Raw genomic sequence first — 17,238 nt, forward strand, 5'->3', positions numbered from 1 at the left:
AGTCATGAGTGCTTTCGTAGTCGGACTGCTGACACTGGTTTTGTCGGGGGCGGTCAAAGGTGTTTGGTCTGCCTGGCCTGACGTTGGTTGCGTTGTTCGTGTGCCCTCGTCCCTGTCCTCTATTTCTGGGGTCATATGCTGTGTCTCTGGGGTCCCTATTTTTGTTCATTTCCAGAAGGACCGGGCACTGGGATTTCCAGTGTCCGAACCCTCTACAGAACACGCATTGATTCCCATCTAAGTCTCTCCGTCCGTTGTAGGGTGTAGGTGTATGGTCTCTAGGGGGTAGCTTTCTAGGGGCGGTTGGTTGGTAATTCTCTTTCGGGGGTTCCCTCCCTATGGTCACCCCTTGCAACTGTGCTATCATTACCCTCTCCTTTAGTTCCTTTTTCTTCTTCTCTGACGCCCTATCATTCTCGTTCTTCTGGTTTTCGTAGTATTGGGCCATCTGGAGAATTGCTGCGGGTTTGGAGGCTGCCCAACTACTCTCGCTGGTCTGCAGAAACTTCTTGTGACAGACCCTTCACATAATTCTGGACAGAGAGATGATGTCCGGTTGCGGTGGTCATGTCTTGGCCACTGTAATCAGAAAACACAGTCTCGAATCGGGAGAAGTATTCAGACACATCCTCCTGGGGTTTCTGGCGGCAAGCCGTCACTATCGACCAGTCTACCTTTCTTTCTGGGATTAGAGTCTTCAGCTTTTGTACAATCTTGTCTGGGAGCTCTAATATGGCTTTCGGGGGTTTCTGTCCTGGTTCTCGCTGTTTATCTATGGTATCGAGTTGTACCCAGGTATATCCGAACGGCTCAGCGTGGTCAACTTTCCGGATTTGTTTCCACACATCAGCCGGCAGACATAGCCCAAAGAACAAGTCGATATCTGCTAAAGTCATAATCGTTGAGCCTAAGGCTGTACCCAATTCAGTGTAGAAGGCAGTCGGGTTCTTTCTCAAGTCGGGTAGAGTTTTTCTAAAGGTCAAAATATCTTGCCGGTCCCACGGCTGGTAGACCCAGTTATATACAACCCTTCCCTTCGCATCTTGGTGATTGATGTCGTCATGTGTTCCCTGACCTCGTGGGGGGACCCAGTAGGGGGCAGCTTCTTTGATGGGCATCATGGCATCAGCCCTTCCTTCCTGGGGCTTAGTCGCTATGGGGGTTTCTGCTTTGGTGGTCTGTCTATGTTCTTTAAGGTGTCGGTAGACCTCGAGTGTACGAGTGAAGAGGTTTGTCACGTCGCCCTCTCTTTCCTCTCTGATGTCTACCTTCCTATATAGGGCTGCTAAGCCTTCGGGACCTTTATCGTGGTATCTATCCTCATATGCATTCAGGGCGTGATAACAGAGCCGTACGACAAAGTGTCGTCTGCGGCTGTCGGCATACGAGTTATACACGTCTGTTATATACTCCTCACTTTCTTTTCGCTCCACCAGTGTCCCTACTATCTTATCAATTCCTGCTCGTTCATCCTTTGTTAATCGATTCATTCTGGTGGACTCTTTCTTTCCCATCTCATGGTCATCTAGCGTTATAGCCGACGTTGGGTTCAGTACAAGAGGCTCAGCTGGCGCGGAGGCCGTGAGGACCGAGGCCCCTGTACTGCTTTCGCTCGTGTTTGGGGGCGGTGGGTGTTGCACTACTGACTGGGAGGGTGCATATGGAGGGGGCATGTAAATGATCGGGGGACCTAACAGTAATTCGTCATTCGTTCGCTGCTTGGAGGACAACTCAGGGTAGAGCAAAGAAGGGGTCCTAACAGCGTACTGGCCTGATGTTTCGGGCTCCTGCCTTAGTTTAGTTTCCCTTCTCTCCTTTATTTCTTCTTCTAACCTTCTAGCGGCAAGGTGGGCTGCCTTTCGTAATTCCTTTTCTGCTTTTACTTCTTCACTCTTTTTCCGTTGCGTTGCTTCTTTGCGCCACATGCCGATACTGTCAAGCATAGTAGGCGTCGTCTTATTGCTACGCAGAGCTATTTCTAGCGCTTCTATCTTATGGTCGTCGAAGGATCCCATCAGTGGCCACTGACTCTCGGGGTCCTTCTTGGTATATTTATGCCACAGCTTGCTATAAGCTTGCTATAAGCTACGGCGACTAGTCCATATTTAGTGAACATGTCCTTATTAGGGGTGCCTTCCAGTGGAGCCGGATGGTTCACCTCTAATAAGCGGTCCGGGCAGAACCAACTACCAATCAGTGGGGAGAAGATAGGCATGACGGGTTTCAACGGGGACAAAAGTCAGCACTACCTATATTTTCACTGCTTGCAAAGACTAGACAGAATATCTCTATTCCTCGTTATTTGTAAGCAGAGAATACCTCCAAAGAACCAATATCGAACAACTAGTGTTCGGACAATCAATCAATCAATCAATGGGGAGATAAAGATAGGCACGATGGGTTTCAACGGGGACAAAAGTCTGCGTTACCTACCCTTCACTATTTGCAAAGACTAGACAGAATATTTCTATTCTACGTTATTTGCAAACAGAGAATATCTCAAAGAGCACTATTCTTCAAAACAATCAATGTTCGGACAATCAATCAGTGGGGAGATAAAGATAGACACTACGGGTTTCAACGGGGACAAAAGTCTGCGTTACCTACCCTTCACTATCTGCAAAGGGAGAGAGAGAGAGAGTATTTCTACTCCTCCCCGTTTGTAGACAGCGAATATCTCAAAGAGAACAATCAATGAGCAATACTAGTATTTCCAAAACTTCAAACAATCAATCAATTATTTCGCAATTTGTCGTGTATCACGACCTTACCCGGACCGCGTGAACAGTTTTTCGTCTTCCGCCTCCAGCGCCCGATCGTCCTCTACTCTCCGTATTTGCCGCGGCACTCCTGATGGTTCCCAGTCAGGACCGTAGATCACTCGAGAGAGGTCTGCTCGGAACCAGTGAAGTTCGGATGATCGGCTGCCAGACGAGGGTCTATTGGGCAGGAGCTCTCCCGATCGTTGCAGTCGTTCACTCTGTCGTCGGGACCTCTCCCACTGGATCCACGTGTCGCTGATGGGCCCCACGTTTGGGACGCCAATTGTTAAATGGTAGCGGCAGTTTCAGTCGATAACCTTTCAAGTATTTGCCCGGCGGTAATCGCCTCTCATACCACTCGATAATTTACCAATGAAAGAGGCAGGCGCCGGAGACTGGAAGGCAGGAAACAACGTTTTATTCCGTCGGAGCAGAACACATCAGATCAGACAGCAAGGTATCGTCACGAGGTGCTCTAACTGCATCTCTGAGACCTGGTCTCTTATACACCGGTTTATGATTTTATTGCAGGATTATTGTACATGACACATTCTTGAGATCCCTCTTGATGCATGAAAGAACATCCCCTGAAGCCCCGGCTCAGATCCGATCCCACACATAGCTACAGTAGAAGTTCCCACCTCGCCCGCAGTAGGAGATGGCTATCACGCAGCAGGGTATTCCGCCAATTCCCGGGGGTGTGTGCAACCGGCCAGGTCTCAGGGGGTAGGGGCTTTGATCTACTGTAATCCCTTTGATGTGGGGTGTTTCCCTTACAGTAGGGGCAATAAACTGCATCCGCAGGGCTAGGTGATGGCCTGGGACCAGTTCGGACAATGGGGCGCAGAGGAAGGGGGTTATCAAAGGAGAGGCATGACCATGTATGGGATGTCGGTCGGATGTGGTTCCGTAGCAGGGTCGCGCAGAAGGAGAGGGTTTATGGCCTGTATGAGAGAGCGGGGGGTGGCCGGCGCACGGGGGATGCTCGCAGCGCCAGGGGAAAGCGCTGGCGATCGAGAGTGAGCGGGGAGAGAGTGGGGTGCCTAAAATGGCGGCCGTGCATTCGCTGTGCGTGGCGCTGGGGAGAGGCAAGACGGCGCAGATAATGTTCAGTTTGCAAGCTAAATTTCCACACCCCAGTTAATGGTGAGACCCGAGTTCCTACCAAAAGAAGTCAAAACGTCACAGACTACTATGAGAGACTTCCTGGGTGAAGTGAGGTATAGCAAAATGTCGTCGGCATAAAGAGAAATGCGGTCCTCATGATCTGGTGACCATCGGATCCCCCTTATGTCCGGGTGCCATCGTATCCATGCCGCCAGCGGTTCAAGAGCGAGAGCAAACAACAACGGCGACAGGGGACAATCCTGCCTGGTGCGCCTCCTCAGCTCGAACGGGCAGGACGCCCTACCATTGACCGCGACTTTAGCCAAGGGTCCTTCATACAGTAGTCTCACCCAGCCAACAAAGCCAGGTCCAAAGCCGAATTTTGCAAGTGCAGCCCACAGATATGCCCACTCTACCGTGTCAAAAGCCATCGTGGCGTCAAGTGCAGCCACAATGGTCGACTCCCGCAGCGTCCCAGTCCTTGCGAGCACGCCGTGGATGCGCCCAAGGTTCAACGCAGTGTTACGGTGCGGGATGAAACCGGATTGGTCCGGGTGGATCAGGTCCCCGATCACCCTGATCAAACGGTTGGCCAGTATTTTAGCGAGGATTTTCGGTTCGGCATTAAGTAGCGAAATCGGCCTATATGAGCTGCATTTATTCCTGGGCTTGCCATCTTTGTGTATGACCACGATTGTCGCCAGGTGTTGGTCGAATGGAAGACATCCTATCTCCCGCGCCTCTACAAACATAGCTCGCAGGTGTGGAGCGATCTTGTCCGGCCGGAGTTTATACAACTCAATTGGCAGGCCATTCGGGCCCGAGGCCTTGCTCGGGCGCAATGAACGAATAGCACCCGCGACTTCGTCAGCTGTGATGTCACCATCTAGATCTTCCCTGTCTATGTCAGAGAGGCAAGGCAGAGCCAGATCGCGCAGAAGTTCACACGAGTCCTCCACCGGCCTGTCCGACAGAGGTATAGACCGTGCGGAAATAATCTGCGAAGCACTGGACTACGCAATCCGGTTCAGTGACAATAACGCCACCCTCTGTTACTAGTTCTGGCACCACACGATTAACCCGCTCTTTTTTATCCAGCCACGCTATTAATTTCCCGGCCTTGTCCCCAACATCATACAGTCGCCCCTGCTGCTCCCTACTCAGGGCTTTGGCCGCATTCGTCACCAGGGCCTTATACTCCGACTGCTTTAGGCTCAATTTATGCAGCGTTGCTGCCGTAACCTCCTCCTCCAAAATCAACTCTAGAGCCGCTATCTCAGCCTCGATCTGTGCGACCTCCGCATCCCTCCGACGTTTGGCTGCTGCTATCAAGGAAAGGGCCTCTCCTCTCAGCACAGTTTTAAACGCTTCCCACAAAGACACCGCAGACGTGACCGAGCCTAGATTTTCCTGGAAGTAGAGATCGACCGCCTTCAGCACCGCGCTACGAGTCCTAGGGTCACGGAGATACCAGGGGTTAATCGGAGCCACCCTGCCCACCACTCCTCGACCAACATCCATACAGATCCACACCGGCGAATGGTCAGAAATACCCCTAGCCATGTGCCTAGCCTCGGACACAAAGGAGGCGTGTGCAGCCAAAGTAAGAACATAATCAATTCTAGAGAGACTGCCATGCGCCCCGGAGTGGAAAGTGTACTGCCGCTGAGTGGGATGCAGCAGTCTCCAACAGTCAACCAGACCAAGGGTATCCACAAAGTCTGAAAGCCATTTCTGCGCCCCCCCAGAGCTTCTTGGCGGGTGTCTATCAAGCAATCCGGAGCCAACCGCATTAAAATCACCACCCACAACCAACATTCCCTCTGGGAGATCCAACAGAGCCCTCCCCAGGTCCGCAAATGTGGAGGGCTGCAGCGCAGGAGGGACATAAACAGAAACCAAAACCAGCGTCCTGCCCTCCCACCTCCCCGCCACAGCCGCAAATCGCCCCCTTTCATCAACAGTGGTGGAGTCAACCTCAAACGGCAGCGAGGCCCTAACAAGTATTCCAGCCCCTCTGGAGCCCGAGGAAAACCCCGAGTGTGCAACGAATTTGTAGCCCTTCCTGTTGAGTGCTTAGCACGTGTTACCTATCAAGTGCGTCTCTTGCAATAAAACTATGTCAGGGGAGCATCGCTTCAGAAATTGCAGGACAATCCCTCGCTTAATACGATCCCCTAAGCCGTTAACATTCCAACTGAGTATCTTTAAGCCCCTACCCCCATCCCGAAATGTAAGGAGACCTCGACCCCCCCCGTAGAACCACACTTGAGCTACAGAAGCTTGCATCACTACGCCTTGCAAAACAAAAACCAACAACAACCACCTCAACAACCCCATTCCACCCCCCCCACCCTGCACCCCTGCGTAAGCTTAAGAAGCCCCCCCCCAACTTGCAGTGTGCCTGTCGCCCTATTCTAAACTAGTATACAAAAAGAACCCCAGAGGAGGAAAAAGCTCCCTTCATACCCCCGCCGCCCCCCGGGCTACAACCCTCCCGGAAAGACCGAAAATTGTGATTCACTGTCCTGGGCAAAGTCAAAATGATCTGGCACCAGAGTCCTCACTCTTGTTCATCACGGCCACCTTCTGCTCCCCCAGCATGCTCCCCGCTAGTCCGTCGTTGGGGCAATGTGTCCAGCCAGTCTCCGACCATGTCCGGTGATTCAAAAAAGAAAGTCCGCTCTTCATACACCACACGCAACCTGGCCGGGAAGAGCATGGCGTACTTCAGTCCCATCCCTCTTAGCCGTCTCTTAACCGCCAGGAAGCTCTGCCTTTGCTTCTGCACCACCTGGGTAAAGTCAGGATAAAAACTCACTGTGGTGTTCTGGAAAGTCATCGGGCCGGACACTCGTGATGCTTGTAGAATGGCGTCGCAGTCCCTGAAATTAAAGATCCTGGCGACAATCGTCTCGGGGGGGCCCCCACCTTGGGCCTCCCACCAGGGACTCTGTGGGCACGTTCAACAGTAAAGAACTTACTGAGGCCTTTGGGCGCCAGATAGTTTACCACCAAGTCCTCCACAAACAGGTCCACCGACTGCTCCTCCGAGGTTTCCGGGACCCCAATACTGCACACGTTATTGCGCCGTGCCCGGCCTTCAAAGTCCTCCAGCCGTCGGGCAAAGAGGTCGTTTGCGGTCCTCAAATTACGGACTTCCAGCTGCAGATCAGAGACATCGCCCATGAGGCCAGAGGTTTTAAGGTCCAAGGATTGAACCTGTTCATTGGTTTTCCCCAGGTCTGCCCGAATCAAGTTGACGTCGATCGAGATTGTGTCCACTTTATGTGCCAGGGTCTCGAATTGCTGCCCAATAGAGGACTGCATCCCCTCGATGGCCCCCATGATATCCTGCAGGGTTGGTTCCGTAGCAGGGGGCAAACCATCTTTCAAGGCTTCCAATGGCCGTCCCGATCCGCCCGGTGACCCCTTCTGCTGGGCATAACGATCCATGTTGTTGGTTTGGGTGTATCCTCCCTGCCTGGTATTCTTGGGCTTCTGTTTTTCGGCTTCCGATTTGGCCGACATCGTGATCTGCTGCAGAAACAATCCCCTTGCCCATCCAGAGAAGACGGGGCCCTCTGAACCTTCAGTACCCACGCCGGGCCCGGGCACGTGACGACAGTGCAACAAGTGACCGGCGCGACTCACTCCCAGGCCAGGGCGCGATGAAAACAGGAAAGCGAAAGCGATGACACCGTCCTTCCGATGGCTCGCCCCTCACACGGCCGCTGTTGTTCAATTAGTGCTCGGGCACCGTGCCAGCGCAAGCCCCGGGCATCTTCCGGGGAGTAGGCCGCAAACTTCCATGTAGCACAACTTCGGCCTCCGGTGGGCGATTTCAGTCCGGACAGCGACGATCACCTCAGCAACGGCTCGTCTCCAATATTCCGGGTGTTAAATACAGGATTCTTCACAGGATATTTGCCGGAGGGAGCGAGGGTCTCGGGAGCTCTGAGCTCACGCGGCCATCTTGATCACGCGCTAGGCTCCTCCAATTTGGAGATTTTTTTAATTAGATCCAATGTACGTACCGATTTAAGAGGCAGGACGTTGCAAATGGAATACCAGAGTCTGGAAATGTTTAAAATATATGGGGGCTGCCGTTACACAAGAGGTTATCTTGTTTTTAATGAGTTTGCTAAATGACCACATTCGCGTCTAATGCCAGCAGCGCAACCAATTGATTAGGTCGCGCTTCAGTGTCCTGTGCAGAACAAATTTCACAAATTGAAGGGAATGCCTTATTAGCCTTCGTGCTGGCTACTAAGGCTCCACTGCAATGCGTGGAAATTGAGTCACAGCCCGCGTGCAGTCAAATCTTCGGGTGCGCAATGCCCTCGGTGAAAAGAAGCCATACCGGAAGCGCCGCGCGGTCAGATGGCAGCACCAATGAGATCTGACTTGGAGTCCTGGAAGGCGGGAAAACGTCTATGTCTAGCCGGCCTAGCAGCAGCGACAGTTTTAGGAGCCGTTGGGCCGAAGGTGCTCTGGTGACAGAACCTGCGAAGGCTCTGAGGTGGAGATGCTTCAATTGGAAGTGTTGCTGGGCGTATTGCGTCGTGGTGCTAAAGGGGCCGTTTACTATTGGGGCGCTGTTTCTTAAACACTTAAACGTTTGCGGAAGAGTCGATGCATCATTTTCCCCTACTGCAGTTAACAGCGCGTTTAGTCATTATCCTTAATTTCTCTATTAGTCATTCGAAGTAGAATTCTTCGCTGTTTATCTGATTGAATCAGGCTGCTTGGCTGTAATCAAGAAAATGTAATCCCATACTGTATTTCCCGTTATTCTTTTTGACATCAACTGCCCTTAGGAATTCAGTTAAGATATTGATATCACACATGCTAATGTTTTAGAAGAGTAACGTGGGAGATTAAAACAAGACGCGCGGCTGCGAGACGCGCTCTGTGGTGGGGAGGGGGAGGAGCGTTGAAGCGCGCGCTTGGGAGAGCAAGCGAGAGGAAAGCCAGATGGCGCCTGATCGCGCGCTGTAAGGGTGCCCACGAGCGATGCGCGTTACCGCATGCTTTAGGCCACACAAAAAGCTGTGGTCGGCTTTTTAAAGCCCACTCACTAAATGTCTCGCCAGTGCAGCGCATGCGCTGGCTCAGGCGAGACCTAAAAATGGCTCATATTTTTTGGGAAATCACATTTACAACACTGTCTTTACCGTGCAAAGCCTTTACAGCAAAGTCTTTATCACACTTGCTTTTATCATGCATATGCCTTTACCACGCATGATAATTATAAGTAAATTAAGTATGTATATAGGGGGTAAGGATAGCTTTAGGGGTGGGTAGTGGCAATTGAGTCAAGGTTAATTTTATGGTTTAGAGGTGGGTAGTGGTAAATTGAGTTAAGGGTAATTGTAGGGTTTAGAGGTGGGTAGTGGTATATTGAGTTAAGGGTAATTTTAGGGTTTAGAGGTGGGTAGTGCTAAAGGGATGCAAGCAGTTTGTGTGTTGTAGTCTTAGTCTGCTTCTATTAATTGAATGAGACAAACAACAAATAGCAATGATTTGTGAGTTTAAAGTGTAGGATTGGAAGCAATGTCTGGTTACAAGGAGGGAAGTTGTCACCCTACACACAGACGATGGCTTCGGATTCCTTCATATTTCCATGGGGCAAAGCTTCCTAAACGGAATGGGACCTAGAGAGAACTACTGGATTTGGGATTCAAATCTTCAACGGTCAGCGTTACAATCCTCCTGTCCTTTGCACGGGAGTTCGAGGACACAATATTACGTGGACATTTTTACCATCTCAGACTACTGAGTAAAAGGAGCAAGAGTAGGTTAACATAACAGAAATCTACACATTAACCATGGTCTAGCTCAAAAGAGCACCCATCCCATGAGATTCAGGATGCCACTGAAATCATCACCACAACAAGCAACAGGCCTGCAACTGGCTCACAGGTCAGCCTATATCAACTTTACGGTGTGTGCAACTTTCACAAGAGTAGGTTGCCACTTACTGCAGGAGATCAAACCCTATGCCCCTAAGTAGGAGCTACGCTCCTCCTTCCAGACTTGAACAATCATCCCGAACATACAATTACCTACAAACGGCAACCACAGATACTCCATTACGTGATTTGTGCATTTCAACCAATGAAAGTCCAAAGGAGCCGATTAGAATTGGTCTGTTTGACTTATGACGGTGTGTCAAACTTTTCATTGATTAAATTCCAAAATGAAAATTGGAGTTTAAATTTGGAGTGTGGTGTCCCAGAGCACCTAAGTTCTGCATATGTCTACTTTGATTATAGCTTTCAATGGAATGATCAAGGGTGTAATGCAGGTCCCTGTAGCACATGTGGTACAGATGAGCCCTTGACCCTTCAGCAGGCCTGGGTGTAGTTTGCGTAGTTTTGCTACGTGGAACTCCGCAAAGTTACAAACAAACTCTGTGAAGTTCTGCTAGTGGCAGAGTGCAGTGCGAACAGCAGTTTGTGCTGGTATTCCTGCCACTCGGGTAGCTTGCACTCACAAACTTACCGTTCGCGAGCGTGGAAAAAACTCCTCTGCAAAGCGGAGTTTTCTGGACTCCGCGAGCTCCGTGGAGTGCGGAAAACTCTGCAAACAGAGCGAAGTTCACCGCCCAGGCCTACCCTTCAGGGGACCCTATTCAGCACTAATCCAATGAATCTCTGAGATATGAGAGGCTCAGGGGTCCCTCATCACATTCTGCACGGGGGCCCCATCATTTTATGTTATGCCTCCGGGAATGATCTGCCTCCATTAGGGTCCAGGCGATCCGACAACACCAGTCTGCCGACCCCACTGCAGTCTTAAAAAGGTGCACTGTTTTCCCACGTCACAAGACCTGTAATGGTTGAGGAAGAAGTTACAGTGTTTGGCTGCAATATGAATCTCGAAGAAAAAAAACCCATAAAAAGGTTCTCACTTTGAAGAGTCTTCATCTCCGGTATCTGCCAGTGTGTTACGGGTCCTGGTGCAATGAAGAAAATGGCCTCCTATTTAAACTGTGAAATATTTCAGTAATCGGGGTTCTGTGGCTCTTTCTTGCTCTGGGCCCCCCGGTGCACATGCACCAGCTGCACCCTGGTATCTCTGGTCTTCTGCCTACCAGGGTACCCGTCCTATCCTCACTCCAACATCCCTAATATTTTCCCAAAATATTCAATCTCTGTAAAACAGATCAAAGCCTCACAGTCAGCTCAAAATTCAAACATTTAGGGGTCTTACATCTGACACATAGGTTTGCTGTATTGCCTGTTTTATGCAAACCTCACTAGAAATGCAATATCCCGGCCGGCAGAAAAATGTGTAAAATCACCCGTTGCCGATATGGTTTCCCCTTTCACACTTAAAACAGCAAAAAAAAAAAAAGTAAATGCACTTTTAAATGTGTTCACAGTTGCACTGATGGGTCATGTCCGAGCCTTTGCAGAACCTTAAAAATGTGAATAAGCAGTATTTTTTTGTGGAAAAGCGTCAGCCTACCCAACTCACCCCCCATGTAGCTACCCCCCCCCCGTACTTACCTGCTTTGATCTCTAAAATCAAACGTTTCCCCCCAGCACGATCTGATCAGGTACAACAGGATGGCGTTCCAAACAGCAATAAAAGATTTCTGCAGCTGATAAAAAGAGAGCATTTGGAAATCCAAATTACCCCATCCGTGCCAGATGTACTCCCCTCGCCATATACCTGCATTCGTAGAGGAGGCAAAGACCACCTTTCTAAAAGGAGATGCCTGGTTGGGTCTCCTTTGAGACAGAAAGCCTGGCCCAATCACGCAACTCCCGTAAGCAGGGACTGGAAAACACCGCAAGGTTCAACGACGACACAGGAGAGGTTAACCCGTGTATTTTTCAGTGGCATTACTACCGTGACTCGGAGGACAAGGGTCATATTTGGGTGGGCCTGGCCCACCCGCTAGAACCGGGCCTGTTGCTTAAGACATCTCCACAGTAGCTTCACTCACCCGTATAATAAAAGCCATCCCTGGCGGGTTCCCTCGGCTGCACCTTGTCCTTTGGCCAGACGCGGAAAGAATACTCCCGCTTCCATCCCCGTGCCATGTCTGGACGCGCTGACATGCTTAATCTGGAGGCCTCTGGACCCATACTCTGCAATTCACTCCTCCAGCCTGGACTTCGACCCCACTGGCTGTTGCTTGGGTATATAATGTTGCCCACTTCCCTGCCCATGACGAAGTGGCAGTACGAGATGTACTGTGGGTGCTCCTCCATGGCAGCTCCCCAAAAAATCTGGCAATTCAGAATGCCCCCCACAGGAGAATCACTGGAACCAGTGTTAGGGCCCCACGTAAAAGAAGCCAGCGCTGGCCAGGTCTGCGCGAAACGCCTGGGCCACGGACGGCCACCTTTGGAAGGACCTCAGCCGGTTCAGCTCGCGCTTCATCTTCTCTCGCGCGCAGTTGTTGTGCTTCGCGCCCTCTCGTAGGTCTTCTCGAGGTCCTCGAGCACAAAGAGGAATAACACCTCAGATTCGAGCACAGAGAGGAGACAACCGGATTCAAATAGCAGCCCCGCCAGGTCGCTGGAGGAGCAACTGCTGGCACCTCGAGGGGCATCTGGCCGACAGAGGGCGTAGTTACTCATACCACTTACTCTATGCGAGAATGTAGGGGCGCCTCATGTTTTGGGGTGTCAGGCAGGATTCCTTCACACCAGTGGTGGCGGGGCTGCTGCAGTGCCCAGTGAATTTTCCCAGGTCGATTTAGTCTATTGTCTAAATATGATTTAATAGACACTCGACGGGACGATTCCAATCCACCGTGAATCCTGCCCTGTCATTTGTTTTTGCAAAACTGTTGTGAAACGAAGCACTAGCACAATAGGCTCAACCGAAGCGACCAGAAACTACAACTCCCAAAATGCACCATAAAGAACTTTCTGGTACACCGTGTACTTGGACAAGGTGGAATGCGTTCTCCCGAGACTGACATTTTCTCAGTTCTGGGCGCTTAGAAAGTCTTCGATGCAGCAGATCAAGCCACACAGAAACACAACGTTGCTCACGCTCTCACCTAGTCTCGGCTGTCCATGCTGTGGCCACCTGCTCCGCCCCGCATTTTACCTGCAGCGCCTAGATGCTGAGGAGATGACGCGATCTCTTTAAAGCTCGATATTAGACGTGTTTGTCCATCAAGGAACAATGAATAGGACTCACCTGGGACGAATAGGGGTTATGCAGAACAGATGGTGATCCGGTGGGACTGGTAATTCATTTAAAAGGAAGTGGATTTGGGCTTGTGAGTTCTTTCTTGTTTGCGGTTAAAAGAAACGGTTTTGATTCACAGTGCTGCGGGTGATTTTTTTCTTTCTTTAACGTTGTGAGGGTATGCGTGCGTTTCATTAGCTTGCTTGATTTTGTTGTTTTTCCACTGCTTGTGTGCTTAATGTTTACTTAACCGTTCTCTCTTTTTGACACGGCACACAGTTTCTGACTTAGTTTGCTGTTACATAGTTACGTTGGTGATTAATTTCCAATGTCTGGTAAAATCAGATTTTCTGACATACCTCTTCTAAATAGTACTAAAGATGTTTTTGTTATAGCAAGGCAGTTAGGGCCCTTGTGTAAACCCAAAAATATAAATGCTACCAAACCACCCGCCGCCCCCTAGGGTGTAAAATACAGCAATACAGAGGGCTCAGGTGCCCCTGGATCTGCTGCGCCATAGGTGGGTTCGCCTCTTAACAGGTTAATGCATTTGTTGTTTTGTAGGGTATGGTTTCTGTTTATGAGGGATGCTAAACACCCCACTACCCATGCTCCATCTGTCCTACATAACTCGCGTAACTGCCTCTACCGCAGTACCTTTGCCGGGCTGTCATGGGTCCCAAGACAAACATGGGAATATGCCGGCCTCTTCTTTCGTCCCACACCAAAATCTGGGTCGTAAAATCATGCAATTACTACTGAGCTGCGGAGGACGTGTCGCTGCACCTCCTGCATTACTGTGCGCCCCTCCCTTACAGTAATGTGGATGCTTCTCCACCACAGGGTGCACGATTAAGTTAATGCATTCTGGGAGGTGTAGTTCTGATATTTGTACTTGGAGTCGGTGGTTTTATATTAAATTAATTTGGTATCGCTCTCCAGCCCTCTTCTCTTGTTCTTTGTGGTCCCAACGATTTTCGGACCCAATGCACTATTAACTAACTGGCAGTAGCCATATTCATAAATCTCAAAGCCTTTCTGAATCTTGTGTCCAGTCCAACACAATCCCTTTCTTTTTCAAGCTACATAACTGTTTAACACTTGCAGAATTCCCACAAACCTTGGTAATACTCAGCAAGACCCCAGAATGAACATAGTTTAGTTTTGGGCACTGGGAACCAGACATCGCTCTTACCAACTTGAACCTTGTTTTATACCTTCTTATGATGTGGCCTTGGTCCGTAGACCTCATGCTGAATTGGTGTTTCTTTGCATTAGTTGTTGAGCCACAAATGCTGACACCCACCCCACCCTCCCTCAAGCCTCACTATTACTGCATCAAGTCCCTAAACGGTGTCACATTGGACTATTTTTCTGGAACGTAATAAATAATTTTTTTTGCAAGACTTAATCTGTCTAAAACACGGTCGCTGATCAGGCTAAACTGAACAGCACTCGGTTATAACCCCTTAAGAGGTGTTATGAACAAACCAAAGTGTTTGTTCTTCCTCAAGCATACCCTATTGTAGGCAGATTTCGACTTCATGCTAAAGGCACTTGATCACCATAGCCAATGTTCATGAAATCAAGACTGTATAACTAAAGTATTCTGCTGAGGTTGTGTAGATCTCCACACGTTAAAATGCCTTGGCTGTGTGTTATGGGCACAAACCTGTCCAATTTCCACCCTTTTGAAAAGATTTCAGCTCCTCCTCAACTGATCCTTCATAATGCTGAACGTTGTTTTCCCTTGTACAAGCAGTTTTAATTTCAAGAACTACTTTGACTGGAATTGTCACACGTGAAGCATTTTACTTTACTGTTCATTGCAGTTTCTGATACAATTTTTCAGAATGTTTAAAAAAAAAAAAAACTTTGCTTCATGATCAGACAGCTCATATATTTTGTACACGCTGTTCAGTCAACAATACCTGCAGACTTTGGTTATTTGATAGTATTTTTTTATTTAGGGCTACTGGTGCAGCAAAGCAATTGATTCTTCTTCTTCTTTCTTCCGTCGTCTTCTTTCTTCTCATATATTCATCTTAAAAAGGAAAAAAAGATAAGATGAACAAAGAAAAAATACATTAAATGTCATATTTTACTTTTTATCCTGCCCCCCCTCCCTCGTGATCCAAAAGAAAGTTGAACGTAACATTCCTTTGAAGCACACCGTAGCCTTAAATTTCAGTACAAATAGACATAGAAACAAAATAAAAAATGACACAAGACTTCCCAGAATCGTGTTATCCTAAACTAATTTCCATTGAATCAGCGTTCTCATTAATCCATCTGAATACTGGTGCCCAGATTTCAAAGCCTTTTTTTGCTGCTCTATGTCCCCTCCGTTTGTACACCGCTATATCCCACCGGTATACTGCTAACAATTTCCAAAGCCAACAGTATACAGAAGGAGGATCTTTATCTAGCCAAGCATAGCCTGAGCACAGCCATGGCTGTGAATACCATAATCCAATTTGGTTCAGGCATTTCCTGATTACTCATCCCAAGAATAATCACTTGAGGGGGTGTGGCTAGCGCCCACAGAAGATGGCGGCGGCTCGGTAGAGCTCCCGGTGACGGTGGCGCAAATGAGGGCTTTGCGATGCTTCAAAAGTGAAGAGAACCGGCGGAACACTTAACACGGACATTGGAAGTTAGGCGGCTCCCAGTGGTGCGATTTTCGTTGCGAGAGGATCGCTATTTCGCTTGAATTTCCCTTTTATTCTTTGCAACCAATGACGCCTGCCATTTTGTACCACTCGTAATCAGAGGAGATTCTTTTTCCCACGGCTCGGCTCATTCATGTGCTTCTGCATTTATAACTCTAACGCACTGAGTAGCGCATAACTAATAAGCATCATCATAACAACGAGCGTCTCACTCGCCAATGTTTTACTGATTTTGACAGGAACTCTTTCCTTTTTACCTCAACTGCCAGCGGCCATTTTAGTTTCAAGGAACCCACTTATGTCGGACCTTCCATAGACACTAATGCGCTCTATTTATTACCGCTTGTAATCCGCATCTGGCTTTTATCTTGACACGTGTATTCTCACCCTCTTTCATTGTCGGTGCAGTGAAGGTTTCAGTTATGGTGGTTTTTTTTTTTCTTTCTCTCTTTGGTGCATGTACACTCTGTCATTGCTGATAAGTGAATCACTATTTTTAATGTAAGGCAAGACATGTGAAGTATCTATTTCTGCATACCCTATTGTTGATATTTCTCAGGTACTGCATATTTTTTTAATAATTACTTGAACATGATAACCATTCTAATTTTCGAATGCATTTCATCTCCCATTAAGTTGGTGGTGATCTCCAGTTTCTGCCTCTACTTGCATCCTACGGAAATTGTGTCTCCTTAATCCATTTTTTTTTAAATTTTAGGCAAGACTATTTACGCAGTTCCTTTATATGGGCAGACTAAAAACAGTTAAACTATTGCTGATTCCTGCACATCATTCATCTATTTCTCGTGTGAACTCCTATGCTCACCGCCTCCGAGTGGAGGACTCTCTGACCTCTTCTCCAAAGGGTGCTAATGCCTCTTCCACCACAATCACCAAAGTCTCATCCAAACGGTTGAAAAAAGACCCGCCCACACCTCCAAAACAATCTTCATCAGCTTCTTTGGACATTCTTCTGGAGGAAATACGGGCGTTATTTCCTTTTGTGGAGGAGACTAACTCAAAGATAAAAATCTTAACTGATGGTTGGACGAAAATGGAAGAGAGAATTTACGCGGTAGAACAATGTGTGGACTCTTTGAGCTCGACTTGTACTCAAGTAGCAATTCTTCAATCACAGGTTGCAGATTGAACACCTTGTATATAGGAATAGAAGGAATAACCTACGCATTTACGGATTGCCGGAAGGTTCAGAAATGCCGGATCCTATAGATTATTTTCAGATCTTTTTTGATGACCGTTCTCAAGTTACTGGACACCACCGTCGTGAACATTCAACGTGCTCACAGGCTAGGCCCCTTGCATTCTGCGACACCTGCTCAACGCAAGCCACGAGGTGTTAAACTTTATTTTCTAGAGTACACAGACCTCCTCAAAGTGTTGGCAGCAGTAAGTTCTCTGAAGCGGATTTCATCCTCCGGAAACCAACTCTACTTCTCGCAGGACTACACAAAATCTACAGCAGATAGAAGAAAGGAATTTCTGTCTCTGAGACCTGCTTTGCATTCTATTGGTGC

General features: G+C 48.7%; 2 protein-coding genes across 2 annotated transcripts in view; one reads left to right on the forward strand and one right to left on the reverse strand.

Annotated features, from left to right (window-relative positions):
* The window catches only part of ARFGAP1 (ARF GTPase activating protein 1), a 545,635-nt gene extending 532,718 nt beyond the window's left edge, over positions 1–12,917 (reverse strand). The window contains exon 1 of the mRNA XM_085619704.1: positions 12,898–12,917. The gene's annotated coding sequence lies outside the window, so the exon portion shown is untranslated. The remainder of the gene's footprint in view (positions 1–12,897) is intronic.
* A 233-nt stretch (positions 12,918–13,150) lies between these two features.
* Positions 13,151–17,238, forward strand: part of LOC146812627 (uncharacterized) — a 463,433-nt gene continuing 459,345 nt past the window's right edge. Inside the window, exon 1 of the mRNA XM_085619712.1 lies at positions 13,151–13,178. The gene's annotated coding sequence lies outside the window, so the exon portion shown is untranslated. The remainder of the gene's footprint in view (positions 13,179–17,238) is intronic.

This window comes from Triturus cristatus, chromosome 7, assembly GCF_964204655.1.
Source record: "Triturus cristatus chromosome 7, aTriCri1.1, whole genome shotgun sequence".
Taxonomy (NCBI): Eukaryota; Metazoa; Chordata; class Amphibia; order Caudata; family Salamandridae; genus Triturus; species Triturus cristatus.